We start from the raw sequence: 21,608 nt of genomic DNA, 5'->3' as shown, positions 1-21,608 counted from the left end.
TAAAGAGATGGCTTTAACGTTTTATAATGATTTGGGGGTGGAAGTGATCAAGCTGGATATGAATTAAGATATAAAGTGCTGGGCAAAGCTACAGACTTTTAATTGTTGAGGATGGCGAAATTGCTTTTGCCAAATGAGAGAATGAAAAACATTACCTGGGTCAAATGTACAAAACACAAAGTGAGTATTTACTCATTTGTTTCCATTTGAGAATGTTAAGGTGCCCTGATATCGCTGCAGTTCGGAAGCACATTTACCATTAGCATTTACAAATTAAAATGTTAAGCATACTCACAACCCACACTCTGTGTTATATGCAAAGGGGATGGCTCTTCCATGGAAGCTTTTGGGTGGAAAAAATGATTTGCTGTCTTGGCAGTGGATGAGTTGTTTCTTGGTCTTGCTAAGTTTTTGCAATGTTTCTTCTCCTAATTCTTTGTATTGCTTTGATAACTGATTTATCTGATCTATAGAAAAGGAGCAAGTACTTAGGTTTTTAGATGGTGTCAGAGTAATTATACATTCGAAGACACTATGATTTCTCACCTGAAAGCAAGAAGCTTTTTTCTGATACTTATAGGACAGCTTTAAACTACAGAGCATTTCAGATTGTGGTAAATAAGCTAAGAGAGCACAGTAAGTTGGTAATTGAGCGAATGCTTTTAAAACAACCCATTTCCAACTGTTTGCCCACTCGAGCTGCATGCGGGTGTGCACCTGACAAGTCTGGTAATGAAAGCTACCAATCGCCAGGGAAGCTGGAGCTGACACACTGTGATGGACTGTTCCTGCCTGCCCCCTCACCACCCTCCCTGCCTCCCCGCTGAGTGCAATGCTCTTCTTCAAATTTAAATTCATAGGGCTAGGTAACATAGAGCCTGGCTGATTGACCAGAGATGATGATGATGATGATGACGATGATGATTCATTAACAAAATTTGGTCATTTCCTAGCTAGAAAAACATTCCAAGGTCACATTGGTGGTTTTTATATTTGTATGTGTAAAAACAACACCCAGAAATATTAACTCAGCTTTACCAGAAAAGTGGTTTGATTCTTTGAGCTTGTGGTGATCCTAACAGGATTGAACTGCTCTCTCTGTCTTGGGGACACCCTGTATTCCTCATAAATTATTATACAGCATCGCCTTTCTGGGCCGGAACAGGGTGGTCTGGAAGTGGATGAGAGATTCATGTGGCATACATCCCAGAAAACAATTCTTGCACTTTGGCACCTCTGTTTTTATTATTATTAGATTTTTTTTTTTTTGACATTTGAACTTAGCTATTGTCTGAGGAGCTGGGTGCAGATGCAGCAGGTCAGGCTTTGGCTGCTCTTTTCAGCATTCCCCTCAAACTGTGCTTCTGTGGTCTATTCTCTCCCGTGAATGCTAAAACACCCAGTTCACTATCTCGCTCCTTCCCTGGGCCCTAAGCTGCCCCAGTGCCAGCCCTGGACAGCCAGCCTCAGGGGTGTTTTCAAGAAAGTGTATTTATTTTTGTTCACTTAAAAAATACAGTACTGGGTATATTCGTTGATATTTGATACTACAAACACCGTGGTTTGCAGGAATACACTTTCACATGGACATACCTGGTAGATGCTTTGGTGGGAGAGCTAAGTGACCTTGCTCACTGCAGCTTCAGGTGGCTCGAGTTTGCTGGTCCCAAGTTAAAAGTTATGTGTCTGATGTTGCTTTGAATGCTCACCTCTCTCCCTAAATTTTCAGTAGGGAGCCTGGTTACTCTATAAAGGCCAAGGGAAGGAGCTCAGGCTTACAGTGCCATTTAATACACGTCCAGTGTTAATTTACTATTAAATCAGGGTACAAAAAGCCTCCAGAAGTCAAGGTGTATTATTGTTCAAGTGTCTGCGTTCCCTTCATTTTTAATTCACATCACAAAAACAAGTAAAACTTCACTTGGAAAAACACTGACTAGGAAAGTATCCTAAATTCGAAAATACTATGATTTTATTGGAGGGGTCTGGCAAGCAATTCCTTTCCAGGGTTAGAAAGTAAGATGAGAACTTTCCCCAGATTTTGGAGGCTCCAGGGCAGAGGTCCCCGTTCCACAGCGGCGGGGTCCTCCTCTCACCCCCGCTCCACCATTCCTGTGATTTGTGGGCACCAGAAGCGACTTCTCCCGAATCTCTGGCGATTTGTGGGGCCCAGGGCTAAGCTCCGCTTCCTTAGATCGCATTCTAAGGACGTTTTATTTTATTTAGCGCACAGTTTGCATAATAAAATTAAAAGGATCCCATTACTCCCCTTTTCTCCCTGAGCACTGCCCAGCAAGGTCTTTGAGACTGTTATTTGAACATCTAGAGCGGCCTTCAGAAGTCGAATTAGCATTGCTTTTCTATGGGAAAGAAAAAGGGAAAGAGGTAAACAGGGCAAAGTGAGAAGCGGGTAAGGTACAGGGAGTGAGGTGGATTTAAAAATGCAGGGAGCGGTGAAGGAGACTGGGGACATTAAAGGACAAGAGAGAAGGAGATGGGACAGCAGGGAGGCGACGAGATAAACGCTGAGTCACCCTAACAGGTCACTGGGTATATGGGAGCGAAATGCCGCAGCCCAGGAAAACCCGGGTGCAAATCGCACCCCATCTTCTGGGCCTCCTTCCCGCCAAGCCGTAGGAGCGCAGACTTGGAGCTCGGCGCCGCCCGCTTGCCTTTGTCACTGATTCGGTGCGCGGCCGCGGGCTCCCGCAGCGGGCTTTGTTCCGGCGGAGCAGGGCAGGACCCCTCGCACCGCCGCGTCCCCGCCCTCCCGGAGCAGGGGACGGTGGGGGTGGGGACTGCGCGACGGGGACACGGAACACAGGAGCAACGGCGGGCGCCTCTGAGCCTGGGATTTCGTTCCTGGGCTCCTTTTCGTAATTGAGCTGTTCTCCCTTCGGGGAGGGGGCCGGGGCTGCGCGCGAGGAGGAAGAGCTGGAAGGGGGTACCCACTCTCAGCCCGCAGCAAGGGCGAAGCTCATCCCTCTGTGCCGGCGTCCGGGGATTTGTATTGTATGCATTCACGCATGCAGGGATGGATGGATGCATGTACGGATAAGGAAAACCGGTGAATTGGGTCCCATGTTCTAGGTTTCCGGTCGAGCTTTTGGCAGCTGCAGGGCGCCTCAGGTCGGTGCCTAGTTAACCCCTAAGATCTGCTCTCCAGGTGTTTGGGGGCCGCGGGTGAGCGCTGTGGACGCGCCCCGGGTCGAGGGCTGCCCAATCCGCGGCGCGCAGATCCCGCCGTGAAGGCCCGTGGCGGGGGACAAAGGCGGACATCCCGAGCAAGCAAAGGGCAGGCGCGCACAGGCACCCACGTACCCACGCGCTCTCTCGCCCGGGCACCTCCCTGCGAGCCCCCGCGACTGGGAGTCAGGGCTCTGCGTCTGGAAAGTTCGCTTCATGTAGACCCTGCTCCCTCCTCTCGCCATTGCTTTTAGCAAGCGGCGAATGAACGTGTGTCACCCTCTCCCCAGCCGACCCCAAAGGTGTGGGCAGATTGCAAGAGTTACTGCTCTGTTATTGTTTGTCAAATAGGGTTCTTCTCTTGGGAGAGGGTCGAGGGGCATGTGGCGGATCCCGGGCCAGGATTACATTAATCAAAGCATTATTTCCCCAGAGAAGCGGAGCACAAATGAGAGTAAATCCTAATAAAATTGGATCGCGGAGAAATTGAACGCTTTAAGTAATCTGTGCTGCCTGATAAAAATCTCACATTTACAAGATGTGGGTCTTAAAAAAAAAATCCGCACACCTCTGGCCTGGGCTCGGCTGGTGGGGCCGGGTCAGAGCGGGGGACAGTCATTACACGAAGCTCAGTTGAACTTCTGGAGTGAGAAAGGAAGCTGGACACCCTTTTGGAGTTTCACAGGCTCAGGTCTGCTTATAGGCACCTTCGGCCCTGGGCACCCCTCTGGAGTATTTGCGGAACCCGTGGGTCCGACGGAGAACGGATCAGTGCCCTGAGAGGTCTGGAACTCTGTTACTCTGGGAACGTGGCCCCCACTTTCCCCTTCGAACGCTGCTACAGCAAGACAACTCCTTTGGGTGGGGGCGCACAGCCCCACCGATTGGGAAGGCGGGCGCGGCCTACCGTCTGCGCAGGGGCCAGACGCCCCGACGCTGCGCCCGCAGCAGATTCGCGGGTCCCCCACAACCCCGCCGGGCTCTCCACCTTAGGGCCGGCCAGGTCCGCCGTTTCCTAGGCAGCCTGGGGTTCCTTGGGCCAGGGGAAGGGTGTGCGTTTGGGGTGACTGCCGGGGAAGCCGAGGGCGCTGCTCGCCAGCGAGACTTCTGGTACTTTCGGGCCATCCCAGCCGGGAAACGTGGCTCTCTATCCATCCGCCTTTGTCCCTCCAGTGGTGGGAAACTTTCCGACGCCTCCCGCAGCTCTGCGAGGAGAGAAAAGACAGGCTCCCCCTCCCAACCCCGTAGTAACCACTGAGTTTAGCGAGCCGGCTCGCAGGGAGGCAAACTCCCCCTGCCGCCCCGAGGCCTCCTCCAGCCACGGAGACTGGAAAGCCGACTGCGACGCCACGCGGCCCGTCCTTGGTGACAAGTGTGACAACCCCGTCCCGGTCCTACGGGTGAGCACCAGCCTGAGGGCTCCGCCGACCCTCCGGAGAGGCGCGCCTGGAACCAACTCCCATCCAGGTCCTCCTTCCCACCTTCCGCTGCGGGCGAAGGCGTGCGCCGGGAACCGGCGGGGCGCAAGCGCGCCGGCGCCCCCTGCAGGCCGGCACCTGAGGGCCAGCCGGGGCGCCATTGCCGCGCTACGTCCCCGCGCTTGCCGCGTCCGGGGCCGCCGGCGCGCACACACACGGCCGCCCGCCAGCTCCGGGGCGCCCGCAAGCGCTCGGTGCTTTTTTCAAACGCGAGTTTCCGTCGGCGGGGAGCGGCAGGGTGGGAGAGGAAGACGGGAGAGAGGGCAATGGAGCGAGGCGCGGAGCGGGGTGGGGCAGCCGGCGTCACCCTCTCCCCAACCCCTTCGCGCCCCTTCTCCGGTCCGCGCTGGGCAGTCCCCGCGTGTGCCAGCGGCCGCGCGCCTAGTTCCCGGCCCGCGCGCTCCGGAGTCCAGAAGGCCGCGCTGCCTCTCCACAGGGGCAGCTACCGGCACCGGGCACCAGGCTGGGTTGGGCCAGGCTGGGCTGCGCCGGGCTGGGCCGCCTCACCCCCGGCGAGCGCGCCCCGGAGGAGCCATTTCCCTTGCAGTCTAGAGGGCAGAGCGGCGGGGAGCAGTGTGCGTGTGTGCGCGTGCGAGGACGGGTGTGCGTGTGAGTGCGGTGCGCGCGCAGGCCAGGGCAGGGTAGGACAGGAGGCGCTACAGGATGCTCTGGTGCAAGCATATCCTTTTCAGCCTGAGATCTAAATCTACAACCTTAGAGCAGAGCTGATTATTCCCCCGCCCCCCTCCTCGGTTCTCTACACAAGCATCTCCCTCTTTCGCCTGAGTCTTCCCAATCTGATTCCCAAAGAGATCCCCCTTGTGGTCCAGGGATTTTCATGGACACCCTGACCCACGTGAGCCAGGGTAAGGCTGAAAGGGACAATGTTAGCTGAGGGCATGTCCATCATCCAGCCTGCTCGTTAGGCTGGATTTCACGCACCAGGAAGCCACGTTTGGGGACTTGGGTATCTGCTTTCTCTCTGTCTTGGCCTTAAAAATTGCTGTGCAGAGGCTGTTTTTAGTTTTGGAGTGATGGGAGGAGGTAGGAACCAGTTGCAAATCACTTTTGGGGCTTCTCTTTATTTAGCTGACCAGTGGTAGCCCTCCTATGCACCTTTCCAACCTACTAGCTTCTTTCCAGTGTTGGGAAATTAGCAGGGAGAGGGTCCGAGTAAAGACACCCATACCTTTTCAGTTCTGAAATAATGACTCCCCTTTCCCAGTCTGTGATTTCCATAATTTCATACAAAACAAGGGCTGTCAAGGATCTTTCCATAAGAGAAAAGGCAACTAGCAGAAGAAAACTTGGGCCAAATTAAATTCCCCTTTCTTAAAACATTAACCGGGGCCTCCCTCCCTCCCTAGTCCCACCAAGTTTGTTCTACTCTCAAGGGGAAACAGGACAGAACAATTCAGAAAAAGGTTAAACATTCCTCTCCCTCAATGAGGCCATGAACCCAGTTGCCAAAATGTACTTTTGATAACCTGAGATTCAGAGGGATTCTAAAGAGAAACGGGGCACGGGCTTTTAGTTGTCCTCTTTTTGCCCTGTTGTTTGCATCTAATGATTTTCACGAATGTTGAAATACCTGTGATATATATTTTTTCCGTCTTGGATTTATTAATCTGAGATGATTTTACTGTTAGCTGTATTTCCTTATAGGACCTCTTGTCCTAGAGAAAGGTTCTAAGTAACACACTCACTAGCTTCTGCCAAAGGCCCTCCCCAGCTAGTGTCTTGACACAATTTCAATCACTCTTTTTCAAAGGATAATTTATAGGCAGGTAAATTTTAACAAAGAATGTTAGTGGTAAAACGTGAGTGTTTAACTGGGTGAGCTTTTGTTTATAGAATCAAGGTTTAGCTTTTCTCTGAATTATTTATCAAGCTGTTTGCCCATAGGCCTTCCTAAAATAAGGGAAAGGTGAAGAGGAGGGGATCACTTTTATTAATTTAAAACATTTGTTGACATAAAATTTTAAAACTAGGCTTTTGGAAAACAGCGAATTACTAAACTATGTCTATAAACACCCACCTTTGGGACTGTGAAAAGCAGAAAACAAAAAACAACCTAATTACTTTCACAGGAAACAGTACTCAGTTAACTAAAATATTGTATGGCAATCCTTGGAAGCTCCTCCTCCTCCTTAAGTATAGTACAGTTTGGTAATATACTACACATATTTATACATGATGTAAATATACATATGCACAAGGGTAGATGTTTATGTACATAACATAACAAAATATATACATACCCCAACTGAATACATTTGCATATAACATGCCCATGTGTAATATACCAAACTTCTATGATTAACAATACGTTCTATAACAGATAGTCTTAAAATAAGAAGTGAGTGAATCTTATTCATATTGAAAAAAATTCAAAATTTGTTTTGAAATCTGAATTGTGCTAACTGTAGATGGCACCACAGAAATCAGTAAATAATAGGTTCATAGTGTTAATATTTTATGCACACCCCCTTTAAAAGTACTGTGAACTGGAATAACTTGTTTCACGTAAAATAAGAACAGCATATTTAAAATATAGATATTTCATCTAAAGTCAAGTAACTATTGTTTTGTCTTTTTTTCCACACATAAAAAACTGTTGTCTTAGAATAAAAATTAAATTTTAGAGGCAATAAAAGAGATTAGTCCCTTTATTTTTTATTCTATTGTAAAGAAAACATTTTTAACTAGTCGATCTTATGGTCCTCTATATGCATTAAAAGACATTCAGGAGTCTAGTGATAATTTAAAATGTAAAAGCAAATTTGAGGCATGTATTATACTTGATTTGTATAATATGGGGTGCCAGGTTACTTATTTGCTTCCTTGAAATGATTTTTTGAATCTTTGAATTTTCAGAGGCCTTTTCTGGTTAAAATAAGAACTACAGTTAAAATGAATACATTGGCATCCATTGGCAAGGGTCCAGATGCTCATTTGTGTTAAGTAAATGCAAAGAAATGATATACCAGAATTTTATAGTTTAAGTGTTATTTGTCCTAGTTGATAAAGGAATCACAATGATAAAAATTTGAAGTTTTATGGAGGACCATGATAAAAGGAGCTCTCTTATGTAATGAGAGTTATTTGTACTGAATTATAAAATATTTTGTTTGTTTATTCATGTTTATGTAAATGTATATTTCCTTACCAAAAAAACATATATGATGTTTATGATGACATTTATTCCTACATGTGATTTATTGCTTGTTGATTTCAGAAAGAATATTTAAAAGACTGATGACTCATTGGTGATGTCTAAATATTACTGATGAGCTTGTGAAAATAGAAATCGGTTAAGCCTAACTACTTTTTGAGGTTTGTTTCTTAATCTCCTAAAAAGTTTGAGGTTAAAATGATGAAAATACTGCAAGTGAAAATTAAAAAAAAAATGACTATTACTTGGAAAGAGGTAAAAACATTTTACTCTCATTGAGGTTTCAGATCAACTGCAAAAGTTAGTCTTTTATGTTAAAAAGTTTTATATCTGATGGTATGAAGTGATTTGAGGAGGCATAGGCTATAAAATAACATACAAATGCACAACGTTCATTCAAAAATTTGGATGAAGAGTCATTTGCTGCAAAATTGTAAAATAATCTTTTCTGTCAACTTAATTAATGAAGTGGGTAAAGGACTATTTTAGTAGACTCAAATTACATATGTAGAAAGATTTGTAAGAATAAATACTTTGGCATTCTGTGGCCTAAAAGCAGACAGAACTATAATATAGCAAATAAAACTCCCCAGAATGTAGGCATCCAAGATTCAATTTCATTAAAAAATTTGGCAGTTAAAGAAAAGAAAGAAAAATGCTTATTAAATCAGGCAACTATAAAATGTTGACAGATCTCAAGTTTCATATCCAACTAGGCTCTTAAAAAACTGCTGGGATGTTGGTGGAGTACAAGTTACTCTGTCAAACCATTTTTCGTTGTTAATTATTTTTTTCAATACCCTCAAATTTCAACTCCAACTTCATAGACTAACCATTTCCACTTTCTTTTTCTTTCTTTCTCCCCATGTCTCTCTCTCCCTTTCTCCCTTCGTTCTTTCCTTCCTCCCACCTCCAAGTCTGTAAGGAGTCGGACAAGGCTATTTAGAAAGGCTTGGAGAGACACCCTAGGGACATTGAAGGTCCTCAGTCTCAGTGGTTAGACATTATCAATGAAACACATCGAGTGTACTGAGTGTATATTGGTACTCTCTCAAAACGTATTTATTTTGTTTCCTCATGCAACTACCAGTGTCTTTTAAAGAGAGAAGCAGACAATGTCTACTGAAGGCTAAATAAATTGGAGAATTGAATTAATCATTTGAATAATGCAGGCATTATTGTTCTCCCTTCTAGCTGCTAAAAAAAAAAAAAAAGAGTGAAATTTGAACAATTTGGACTGGCTATCTGTGATTAAATTTGTAAGATATCAACTAATTCTCTAAGCTGTTGCTTTATTCTTCATTCTACCGATGTTAACAGAGATGGATACACACACCTGAATGGGCCTCCAGTGGAGGTTCGTTATATGGGTTAAGACATTTATCCCAGATATAAATAAAAGGAATTGAGGAGCATGACTTGCCAGGTCTTGCTGAGTACATTGATAGCAGTTATTAGATAATTGTTCACCTTTCTACTTTGCCCCATGAGGGGAGACACATGCTATATTATAAAATACTTTAAATTAATGTTAAATAGTCCAACTGGGATCACTAAAGTTATTTACATTTAGCAATGGATTAAAATGTTAGCATTATACATTTATTGAATTAGGATCTTAGTCTCCTTGTGTGCTCTGACTTGAAACATTTGCTAAACAAATCTTCAAGGGTATTTTAGGGAGAACAATTTTCTCAGTGTAATTTGGTGGCTTGAAAGGTACGGTGCCTTTACTTTCTGTTCGGGGGCAAAAGAGAATAAGAAAGGACAAGGTTAAATATTGTAGGTGGTAATTAGGCCTGTTGATTATTTTAAAGTAGTCTTTGGTAGAGCAGGATAAGATTGAACATGATTTGGGTTTAATCTAAAGAACAATAGTAAACAAAAATTATAGCCCATTAAAAATATATCTAGTTGCAAATATGATTTTAGAAAGAGCACCTAGACTTTATATTAATAATCTTTCTGCTTTTCTTGAAACTCTCTGGGAAATTATGTCACTTCATTTTATATTCATCTAATTAAATAAGTGAAGCATTGTTCTAACACATAAAGCTTAAGTATTCCAAGAATAAGTAAAAATATGCGCTGGACAAAAAAAATTGCTGATTTCATTTTTGCTATGATTTCAAGAAAGAGAGTAGCTGAGTGAAACCTATGGGTTAGTAGTGATTTCTATTTATTTAAAAAGTTGTTTTATTAATAGAAATTGTATTTTCAGATTAATCTTTGAAAAATGTGCTAATCTTTTGAAATTTTTAATGATTCCTATTTATAGATACACATAAAAATAGAAAACTCCTTAATAGCCTTAATGTTTGTTTGTACCAAAATTAAATATATACAAAGATATTAGTGAATAAGTGCATAAAGGGTGTTAAACAAGTAAGCATTTAAACCTAAGATTGTATTTTGCTGGTTACAACTATTAGTCATTCTATTCTATTTTTTTTTCATTGAGCCTTCAAAAACTTATATAGTGTGAAATTGTTCCAGAATCACTAATTATTCTTCACCCCAGACCTTTTTCAATAAAGCGATGCCATCCATGGAAGATTTAAGGCAAAACAAAATAATAGAGTTTTTACCAGGAATTTCTCTTGGCATAAGTATTTACAAGATTTTCTAAAATATAATATCTATAGGGATATTTATTTTGCTTTTTTCCTTTCTTATTTTAGAGGTAGGGTCTAATTCTCCATGTTGGCCGTTGATCGCGTTGGAGACTGTTGAGAGGTAGCCGTGTAATTTCTTTATCTTTCACCTGCAAATTACACACATTATTTTGCAGCTCAAAATAAGCATTCCCAATGAGTTGCATTCAGTAAATGTCTTTCACAGCATTAGTACAGAACTGAGGTACAAAAGAATATTAATCTAATACATTCCAAAATTCAAATACTTGTGATTAATAAGCATTATTATCTATAAATAAGGCCCTAATGATACTTTGGCAGTGTTGTAAACACAAGAATCAGAGGCAATTATTGTCATTATTGTTCGGCAAGTACTTCCCATGAATACCAAATGAGTATTGCTGTCCAGCTACTTGGCAAGTAAGGTTCCTCTAAAGAAACAGATGTTGGCCAATCAGGACTAACTACTATTAACTGCCCTTAGCCCAAAACTCAGAGTACTGAAAGAAAAACAATAACAACGACAAACAAAACAAAAAACAAGACATCTAAAACAGTTGTGGTGTGATCTTAAGAAATGCCCGTTATTATAAATATAAAAGCATCTTGAAAATAATGGTCTTTTCCAATACTGACTTTGGTGAATTGGGTACATTAGACCATGTGTTAGTTGGAAGCAAAGGTCTCACTTGTGAGGCTCTTAGACCTGCTGTGATGGGATATCCTTGTAGTAAAATCAGTGGGCAAGGAGAAATAAGTTGCAGCTACACGAAACCCCTTCAGAGAGCTTGAGTGTGAGCAGGACTCCATCTTTTTCCTCTTTCCCAGGTGGTACAGAGCTTCCTCCTTGGTTAAGCACATTAAATGTGACCAGCCCACCAGGCCCAGCTCCAGCTCTGTATGTGGGAGGGGGGCAGCCACTGGGCAAGTTGAAGAAAGTTCCTCACTCAGAGGGAGCTCTACACAGACCCCTGGTTGCACATTAGTTTGCACTCTGGACACGGGGCCATTGTGCCAGTGAACTGATTTTAGCTTGCCATCTTAGGAAGGTCAATGGCATTGGGTAACAGCCAAATTGGTTTTTGTGGAGAGAAGAAAAAAAAAGTTTTGTATATATTTTATTAAGGGATATAGGTGCATTAAGCATTGAAGATAAATTTCTTTTCTAGTTTTGTTAATCAATGAGAGCTTGTTATGTTGCTCAGGTTGGCCTTGAACTCATAGCCTCACCTCCTCAAGCGCCAGGACAACTGGCCAGAGCCACCGTGGCTCCCTGTTTTCTATTTTTAAATTTCCTGAGCCAAGCCTTAAGGTTTAAGGATGTTACAGTTCTGTACAATGGGGCTTGAGAAAGCCATTGGTTTCCCAAGCCATTGGAGAAACTTAGTGAAGACAAGGTCTGGGGTGGTCGGGTTGGTGGTGATATTTTAAAGAAACAATTGCATTATCAACCGTGGTCACTGGCCATCAGTTTCAGCATGGGTGTGTTCTTTATGGAGAACAGGGGTGGAATGCAAAGCTACCCACTGGAGGGAAATGAGATTGGACTGACTGTACCTCTTAACCCACCAGAAAACTCTTTACTGTTACCTTAGCAGGAACTGAAATATAAGTGATTCCATTGTCTTCACAATCAACCAGGAGGGGAACTAGAGGGAGCTTTTTTCCTAGGAGGTTTTCACTCAACTCCCTGTGAAAATGTTCTTGATACCCCCCACCTCCCCACACCCTGCCTAGATTCATCAGCAGGGTGCCAAACCCGTGGAGGGGCCAGGTGGCTGGACTGCAGATGGGTTAGAGATTGGGCCCTGGGCACTCTCCCCTCATTTCTATTTTGAACTTTCCTGAATGGGATGGAGGGGGAATTGCCCACTGGAATTCAGCAGCATGTACTCAGTCTCCGAGCATAGGGAGATGAGAAAAGGTGAGTTTTTCTAAGCAAATCTTTTCTCATTTCCAAGCACAATAGCTCAAAGGAGAATTTCCATAACAACAATGGCGACAGTAAAATAATAATGACGATAAAATTGTACTAAAGACTTACCATGTACCAGGTATTGAAACACGCCCTTCATGTTTCATATTGTCCTATTTAAGCCCCGAAAGCCCTTTGAAGGATCATTTGTATCTAGGTTGATGAGTTCGCTGAGGCCTATGGGCATGAGTCACCCACCTAAGGTCACATAACGGTGGCATCGGGTTTTGAACTTGAGTCTTTTCTCTTGAGTCTTTGGAACTCTGGGGGACACTGCTGCTTTCTGCCTTTCTGGGAGTTCCCCGAACATTACCCCTTTAGGGCCTAATCTGTGCTGGCTTGCAAAGCAGTTCTGTGGCATTTAGAGAATGCATCCCCACCCGCCCCAACTCTGTCTCCCATGAAAACAAAAATGGCCAAGGCTCCCAAGGCCTCTTCACACCCCATGACTGCACTCTTTGCCACATCTCCCAGCCCTTCATGAGGATGAGAACAGAATAAGCCTGGACATAGCAACCTGAAATGATGATTACAATTTGGTTTGGATGCTCCACTTACAATGAAGCACAGTGCATTATGAGAGGGAACTCAGAAAACGCGTGTGTGTGCAGCTTTAAACTCTTTTGTGCTAAATCTATGTATAGGAGTATGTCTGCTTCTTTGTATATGAACACCCTAGGGAAGAAAACAGCTATTAATGGGAAGCAGTGTTCCTAATCACGACGTTGACTATTGACTCAGGTGCTTATCCCTGTTTCTAGGTTCGAGGGACACCCAGTCAGTGCTGAGGGAACAGCTCAGAGGGCTGGTTTGGTTTTTTGCTCAGCACTGTGTTCAGCTCACACACAACTTAGAAGGGGACTGTGTGGACGCCTCACTGCACACAGGCAGGGCCACCATCCAAACGTTCTCATTGGCCTTGGCATTGTTGGAGAAACAATGACTCTGTTTCAGGCGCACCAAGCATCAATCAGGGAGGCCGGACTCTGAGCCAGGACCTGCCCCTTGAGGGAGATCTGGGATCCTGGTGACTGCTTCTCTGCACATTGACCAGAAAGCAAGCAGAATATGTGAACGCTGGTTCTTGGCAAGAGAAAAAATACGTGCCTTTGCCTTGGGCCTATGAGGACATATAATCAGCTAGGGAACTCTGAGATATGGGTACTCCACTCATGGCAACAAAGATGTAAAGTTTGAAAAAACTTCAATAATGATTTTATTTTATTATGATTGTTATTTTTGAGTTGGAGTTTCGCTGTTGTTACCCAGACTGGAGTGCAATGGCACAATCTCAGCTCACCGCAGCCTCCGCCTTCTGGGTTCAAGCAATTCTCCTGCCTCAGCTTCCCGAGTAGCTGGGACTACAGGTGCGCACCACCATGCCCAGCTAATTTTATTGGTATTTTTAGTAGAGACGGGGTTTCACCTTGTTGACCAGGATGGTCTCGATCTTTTGACCTCATGATCCACCTGCCTCAGCCTCCCAAAGTGCTGGGATTACAGGCTTGAGTCACCGCGCCCGGCCTATGATTTTATTTTAAATGAAATCTTCCATTGCTATTGCTGGACCCCAAAGGGCAAAGTGTTATTCATAAAGGTTGATGTGAAAAAGTTACTTGGCTTTTAGAAAATGACTTTCACCTAATTAATTAATTAATATTCTGCCTCATTCCAAGGAAGAATGTGAGGCAGTTTATAAAAATACATGTGAGTAAGAAACGAAGTTGGGAAAAGGGAGCCAGCATAAAGTGAGCATCTGCTACTGTATGTCCGTAAGTGCTTAAGTGCTTAGAGATGTCCACCGCCGCAGAAAATGGCATGAGATCGAGTTTTTTCTCCATAGCAAAGAAAAAGTTTTTTAAAAAAGCTTTACAATGAGTCATTAATCTATGTTAACTTCTATCCAAAGAAAGGAAAAAAGACATTGTTTTCAAGATGAACTATCAATTACGTGTTACTTGAAAATATTTCCTAAACATCTTTTATACCTTTAACCCCAAAGAAAAATGTTCCCAGGGGAATTTGCTCTGACTTCTTTTGTATTCACAATGAAAAAGCTAATCTTGAAGTCTGTTGGAATTTTCCACTGGAGAAAGGCTTTACGATATTCTTTGACGATCTTTAATGTTAGCACTTGGCGTTTTACTTTCTATACTTACTTCCTATAAGATAATTTGATACTTTTCAAAACGTAGGGCATGTTCTGCTGCTTCCCAGGAAATCCCAGGAAATCAATAAATGATATATGTTTTATTGCCTTCGCTGTTTTTTGTTTAGGTAGTCAAGAGGCAGCTAATATGAAGACCTCAGAAAGGTTCCTTATATTTAGGGGTGTAAAAATTCATGTGTCCTCTGCCACAACCAGCCTGGTGACTTGGTTGCCTCTCATAACCCTCTTAGTTTCAGTTTTCTCATCTGTAAAAGAAGGGTATGGGATTTAGTTGATCTTTTTAAGTTGCCTTCTAGTCATAAAATTCTGTGTTTTGAATTTTCTGTCATCTAGAGAATCCATTAATGTAAGCATGATTTTTTATATCTGGTTATATTTTTACATATATTTCAATTGTTATAGAACTTGTATGTAAAGAAGAATACAGGGCATTCCATTATGCAGTGTAAATCAATAAAATGAAAATGTGTCCATTGACAACATTTGTATTTTCACCTATTACAGAGCTGTGCCATCTCTTTGAATACAATACACTTTTATGCCCCATTAAAGCATGCTTGACATAGCTTTCAACTACTTGCAAATGCTGAGAAGTTGAAAAACATAACATTTACAAAAGATACATCTGGTGCATATTTATATGACTTGGAATAAGGAATCATTTAAATACTGCTGAGCCATCTCCATATTAGGAGAAAAGATATTCCGTGTCCATATGTGAAATTGGTGATAAAATACATGTAGGTTTAAATTTCTCTTGCACATTTTTTCCTTGAAACATGTTAAAAATATGGAAATATTGATTAGGGATTAAATCATCTATTTGAGTTGTTGGAATTGCTTTTCCTTTGAATTTTATAGATTACATTATTAAATCTAAGTTTATATGCTAGAGGTGGTAAGTTTTCAAAGGGAGTAAAAGTAGCCCTTCATATTTAGAAAAGTTGCTTCTTATTCAGGTGCAGGAGTTCTTAACCTGGAGATCAGGGACTCCTTAAACATTTAAAGATGGGCATCAGGGGTTCTATGAGCCCCCTGAGTTTATATGGTAGCATTGTATGTATATGTATATATGATTTTTTTCCCCCTGGAAAATATTTAACTTACAACAGTATCCCAAAACTTGAGTATATGTTCCTAAAACTTGGAGTTATAAGAAATACCTGGGGTTACTCCTGATGAGTTGTTTCACCCTGAAATATACAAGCCACCTACCTTCTGCAAGCCTCATCTCTAAATTTCTGTAGCTTACCGGTGTTAAAAACTGATAATCTCAGTGTGATTTACAGCTTCAGCATTATGGAGCTCTGAGTCAGAAACTTACCTTCATCTACCTAAATCCTTAAACCACCAGTGCCCTCAGTGTTTGTTCTTTGAGACTGCTTTTATTTTAACATTGATATTATGGAGGTCTTGGGTGGAGTATGGGAGAGATTATGCTGAATAATTGTAGAACTACATATGTATCAAGTTGGGGGAAAAAAGCACACCTAAAAATCATACAGCTCTTCTAGAATGCCATGTGGTATGGCATATGAAATATAACTTCTCTACCCTCCAGCTCACACACACTTTAATTAATGTTATGGGCTGAGCTTTAAACTGAAAGAAGTGAGAAAATCAAGGTTAAGGACGCTCTGTTCTTTATCATGGAGAAGAAAAAAAGAGACAGCTATGTAAATTAAGGATTTTGTATCTCCTTGTCAAATTCTTATCTGTCAATTTCTTATCTGAATGATTTCTACATCAGAAGAATGCTGAAGATCTGTTTTCCCATCAGTTCTGAGCCTGAGGAATTTGGAGCTGGAATTCTGAGCCAGGAAATAGCCCTGTTTTGAATTCAGAGGCTCTACTGCTGAGCACAGATGCCAGGCTTATGATACATTCCAAAAGGTTCAGCTTGATATTTCAACCCCAGAGGTCAGACAGAATTCCTCAGAGGGGCAAATGAAGAATAGCAAGAGTGGCCAGGGAATCTCCAGTTATCCTCCTGGGAGTGTCAGCACCTCAACAAGCTTTGGTGATATGGCCAGGCAGGCGGCACCCACCTTTATGAAGTGGAATATTGTTCTGGTGAGCCCTGCTGGCATCAGGCTATGAGATACCTCTGCCTTGTCATATGTTTGGCATGGTGTAGCTCCAACATCTGGAAGTCTTTCTAAGTTTCTCACCTTAGTTATTAGGGTGCCATATAGACCCGACCTCCAATGCTGATATGATCTATTGTGCAAAAATTCTTAACTTGAGAGATTTTAATTGAAAAGATTCTCACCCTTACAATCCTTCATGTCTGTGTGGTAGTTGTTTGTGTGGACTAACTTCACATGCATGCTACAAACCTGATTCTAACTTCAGAGGGAGGCTCCCACCCATCTTTCTTTCCTTCTCCCCCTCCTCAGATGTCTAATGATATTGCGGATTTATCAGAACTCTTTCCATATAATAAGGGGTGGTAGCTTTTTGAGTTTAAGCCCCCAAGGAGACTACTTTTCAGAAAGCATGGTCTGAAGGGGTCCCATAGGGCTAAGACATCTGCAGTCATGAACTTTCTATGAAGTCCAACTTAAATCACATACATTGCAACTTATACTGATGAACCAGGAGCCTGGGGATGTTGAGTTTCTTTTGTAAATTATCAATCTGTTTATTTATTACCAATTTATGTTTCTAATGCTTAACAGAACTTTTCATGATGAATTAAAATGATAAAAAAATATGATTAAGGATTGAAATAGCACAAACCAAATTTCAGTAAGGAAGGAAACAGAATAAAGAGCTAATATGAGGTTGGGTGTGGTGGCTCATGCTTGTATTGGGAGGCCGAGGCCAGCGGATCACCTGAGGTCAGGAGTTCAAGACCAGCTTGGCCAACATGGTGAAACTCCTGTCTCTACTAAAAATACAAAAATGAGCCAGTGTGATGGCGTGTGCACCTGTAGTACCCCACTACTCAGGAGGCTGAGGCAGGAGAATCGCTTGACCCAGGGAGGTGGAGGTTGCAGTGAGCCAAGATCGCACCACCGCATTCCAGACTGCGTGACAGAGTGAGACTCTGTCTCAAAACAAATGAAACAAAACAAAACAGAGCTAATATGTACCTTTTTTTTTTTTTCGAGAGGGAGTCTTGCTGTCGCCAGGCTGGAGCAGTGGCATGATCTTGGCTCACTGCTACGCCTGCACCCCTGCACGCACCCTGCCCTGGGCTCAAGCGATTCTCCTGCCTCAGCCTCCCAATTAGTTGGGACTACAGGCACGTGCCACCACGCCGAGCTAATTTTTGTAGTTTTAGTAGAGACAGGATTTCACCATGTTGGCCAGGATGGTCTTGATCTCTTAACCTCGTGATCCACCTGCCTCGGCCTTCCAAAGTGCTGGGATTACAGGCATGAGCCACCATGCCCAGCCAATATGTACTTTTTTTCCCCCTAAAGGACCATATCTCTAATGCTCCAAAGCATTGTCAAAACTAGAAATACATTCTGCCCTGAATTTTTCCTTAAGCAATTCAGTTACCAATCTGCCTCTTACATTATTGACCTTGATGGAAAGATACATTGACTCAACCTGAGAAGGTGGAAGTTCAGAGTAAATTTGACTAATGATACTGTGTTTTCATCTTTGGTAGGAGAGGCAATAAAAGAATGCTGACTTTTGATGCCATTTTGTCTCCATTAGGAGAGATGTGAAATGACCTGTCCCATGAGAGCTCTAGGTCCTGTTCCTCTTTGTTTCTCTCCAGCCACCCCAGCAGAGTTTCTCCTGTTTGGCAGTCAACACGTGTGCAGCTCATCTGTCGTTGGGTAAACTACACTCTGCCTTTCGACCTAGGAATATTCTTGGGTTAGGAAGCTTTTTGAGCATATCATTGATAAAGCATCCACAATAAAGTGGAGTGGCATGCCATGAATAATGTTAGCTGGCTTCGGTTTAACCATGACCCTGTCAGTCAACAATATATCTCTTTATCCACATGCGTATACACAAGGGTAATACCATTTGATTTCAGTAGCATAAAGTGTTCAGAAGAAGAAATGAAATAAGTGTATCAAAACCTCCTTAGAAAAAACTGCTTTATAAGTCAAAAGTATTGTTACTTTCACAGTAACTCAGTGTTGCTCTGCCACAGCTGGAGATCATAAGACATCCCATGAAATAGAAGGTGATATAGAAAAACAAACAAAAGAAGATTTCAGACACATACTCTTTTGCTATGCACCTTAGTTAGCCGTTTCCAAGTCCCTTTGCTAAGGCCCTGGTATTCCCTGCTGCAATAAATTATTTTAATTTGAAAACATCATTTGTGTATCATGATAATTTTTTTGGTTGAATATTATGATTCAGAACTGGGGATGGAACTTTACATTGGAGAGGTTATGTATTTGCATAGGTGAGAATTGAGATCCTTAAACTCAGATTTCTACTTTGGGATTTGCCCAGGGAATACTTTTTATGTCTTATGAACTTTCATAGTCATTTCATTAATTAATTATTTATGTGAATTCCAGGGCAGTTTTGCTAAGTAAATATGAAACAGCCAGTCTGAATGAAAAAAAAAATGAAATATTCTGTCACCTGACTCCTCTCCAGCAAAATCTTTGAGACCAGAACTCTAAATGATTCTTCTACAGATGCTCTTTAGAAAATATGACCACAGCGTTACAAAAATGAGGTAACAGTTTCAGCAAACTGTTTTTCTTTAGGTCTGGAAAATGTTATTTTAAATGTAGGAACAATTCTTTTTTTTCACTAGTTGTTCTAAAAATACTATACAAGTTCTCAAATTTCCTGTTTTCATCATATTGTCAATAGGAAGATTTTGCTGATGGAAATAATGACTAAAGGAGACCAGAAAATGTTCTCTTAAAGGTATAATTCTCCATAATAAAATACATGAGCTACAAAATTATCTCTCTAACTTTGGGAATTTATGGGTTGGTGAGGGCAATAATGAATGTTCATATTGTAGATCCAGATCTTAAGAAAAGCCATTTTGCCAATAATCTGCTGTGAGGAAGCAGTGCGAATTAATTAATATTGAAGAAAGCACATTATGTGTCTATATGCTTAAATGGCTGGCCCATTTGGACTGAAATGAATGATATATTCAGCTATAAATTCCAGTTAAGTTGGTGAACCAGTTAACTCAGTAAACGAATTAAGTAGTTTCTAAATTTTAAAAAATGAATTGGATCATTCTAGTAGATAGATCAAAATCAGAGATTGCTGTAAAGGAATATGGATGTAGTTCCTGAAATGAAGAATTTCTTGTGATGCCATTTCCAAAGATGTCACAGAACATCTTTTGTAATTATTTGAGATTAATATGTAACTTTTTTGGGAATATAAAGTAGGAAAATAAAAGGATAAAAGACTTCAGTAAAAATCTGGAGGCTGACAACAAAAATATTTTTTAGAAACCTACATGTGTTTTGAATAATGAAAGGCTTTCCTTTCTTTTATTTTAGTCACAGCTTTTTAAGTAGCTAATATATTTATCAGCATTCGTAACCTGAGTCAGATGAGCTGGTCATTGGTGGTTTTTCTGGTGCCTCTGATGCTGATTTCAACTTGTTTTCTAAGGAGATAGTATTTATTTACTTTTTGCAGAAATAACGTTGACTCCTTCTGGCCTCTCAGTTTTGGTTTATTGCTTTTTGCTCCTTGGATTTTCTTCCCTTTTGTCCTTTTTCCCTCTTCACATTTAAAATGAATTTCCTATTTCCATGCTTTTTCTTCGTTGCTTCACTCTTTGGTTCCCTTCCTTCCAGTGATATTGCTAGAATTTCTTCTCGAAATTTTTCTTCTCCATATTTCTTGATTTTTTTTTCAAAGTCGGAGTCTTGTTCTGTCTTTGCCAGGCTGGAGTGCAGTGGCACAATTTTGGGTCGTCGAAACCTCTGCTTCCCAGGTTCAAGAAATTCCCCTTCCTCAGCCTACAGAGTAGCTGTGATTACAGGCATGTGCCCCACACCTGGCTAGTTTTTTTTTTTTTTTTTTTTTTCTAGTAGTGACAGGGTCTCACCATGTTGGCCAGGCTGGTGTTGAACTCCTGACTTCATGATCCTCCTGCCTCGGCCTCCAAAGGCGCTAGGATTACAGGCATAAGTCACTATGCCTGGGCCCCCTTCTCCATATTTCTTAAGCATCTACTGATTATCCTTTGTCCATGGTGCCCTAGTGTCTCCCTCTTCTTTTGGCTTCTATAGTTACTGTTCATTGTGCTCTGCCTATAGAGATTTCTATATGAAGCCATTGTAAATTTCAAACCAATGTTGATGGACAAAACATTTTTTATGCAGTTTTCATTATCTTACTAATAGGAGCTGCTCCTGAATTTCTTTTCCACAGTTGCTCAGTCTTGCCTTGTCTTCCTAAGCAGAGGTCATCTCTCCTTCCTCACTTGCTTGTTTCATGCTTTCTTTGTAAGGTAGGCTTTGGTCACATCTAAGAAAATGTACGTTGAGAGTGCCTTGCCAGCTGAACCTGGGAGCTTAGTACATTCTCAGCAACTGAATAGGTGGCACCTTCACAGCCATTTTTTTTTTTTTTTTTTGGAACAGACTTGCCTGGGAGAAGGAAGACTATTTAGATAGATAGGAGGTTGGCATCATGTGTGTGTTGGCATCTTGTGTGTCTCTGGGCACTCAGACAGTGATGAAGCAGGGCTCTCTGCTTACCACTGTTTGTGACACCATGGTAAACCACTTAATTCTCTGCACCTCTCTGTATTTGTGGACTCACTAATGATCACCTCATAGGGTTTTGTGGAATTTTGCACTTAGAACCAGTAACTCTGTAATCCTGTATGTTCTTACCTGGGTAGAGACCTCAGAAAACCTAACACTGTACAAGTTAGACACAATAGACAAGGTAGATGCAGCAGAAGCTAGAAAGGGTAGAAATAATACCAGTAATATTATCACTCTGAGTATCTGAAAGCACACTCATACATCCATTTCATTTCATCGTCACAACAACCGTGAGGATG

General features: G+C 42.2%; 1 long non-coding RNA gene across 24 annotated transcripts in view; it reads left to right on the top strand.

The window, feature by feature from the left end:
* The window catches only part of LOC103787793 (uncharacterized), a 118,815-nt gene that overhangs the window by 5,191 nt on the left and 92,016 nt on the right, over positions 1-21,608 (top strand). For 2 of the 24 annotated variants that reach the window (XR_013526370.1, XR_013526357.1), the window contains exon 1: positions 2,794-4,586. The exons of the other annotated variants lie outside the window; for them this stretch is intronic. This is a non-coding gene — a long non-coding RNA (uncharacterized LOC103787793). Of the gene's footprint in view, positions 1-2,793; positions 4,587-21,608 lie in introns of those variants that run through there. 24 annotated transcript variants of the gene reach the window in all.

This window comes from Callithrix jacchus, chromosome 14 (assembly GCF_049354715.1).
Source record: "Callithrix jacchus isolate 240 chromosome 14, calJac240_pri, whole genome shotgun sequence".
NCBI lineage: Eukaryota > Metazoa > Chordata > Mammalia > Primates > Cebidae > Callithrix > Callithrix jacchus.
The sequence above is the reverse complement of the archived record's forward strand: the minus strand, read 5'-3'. Positions and strand labels throughout refer to the sequence as shown.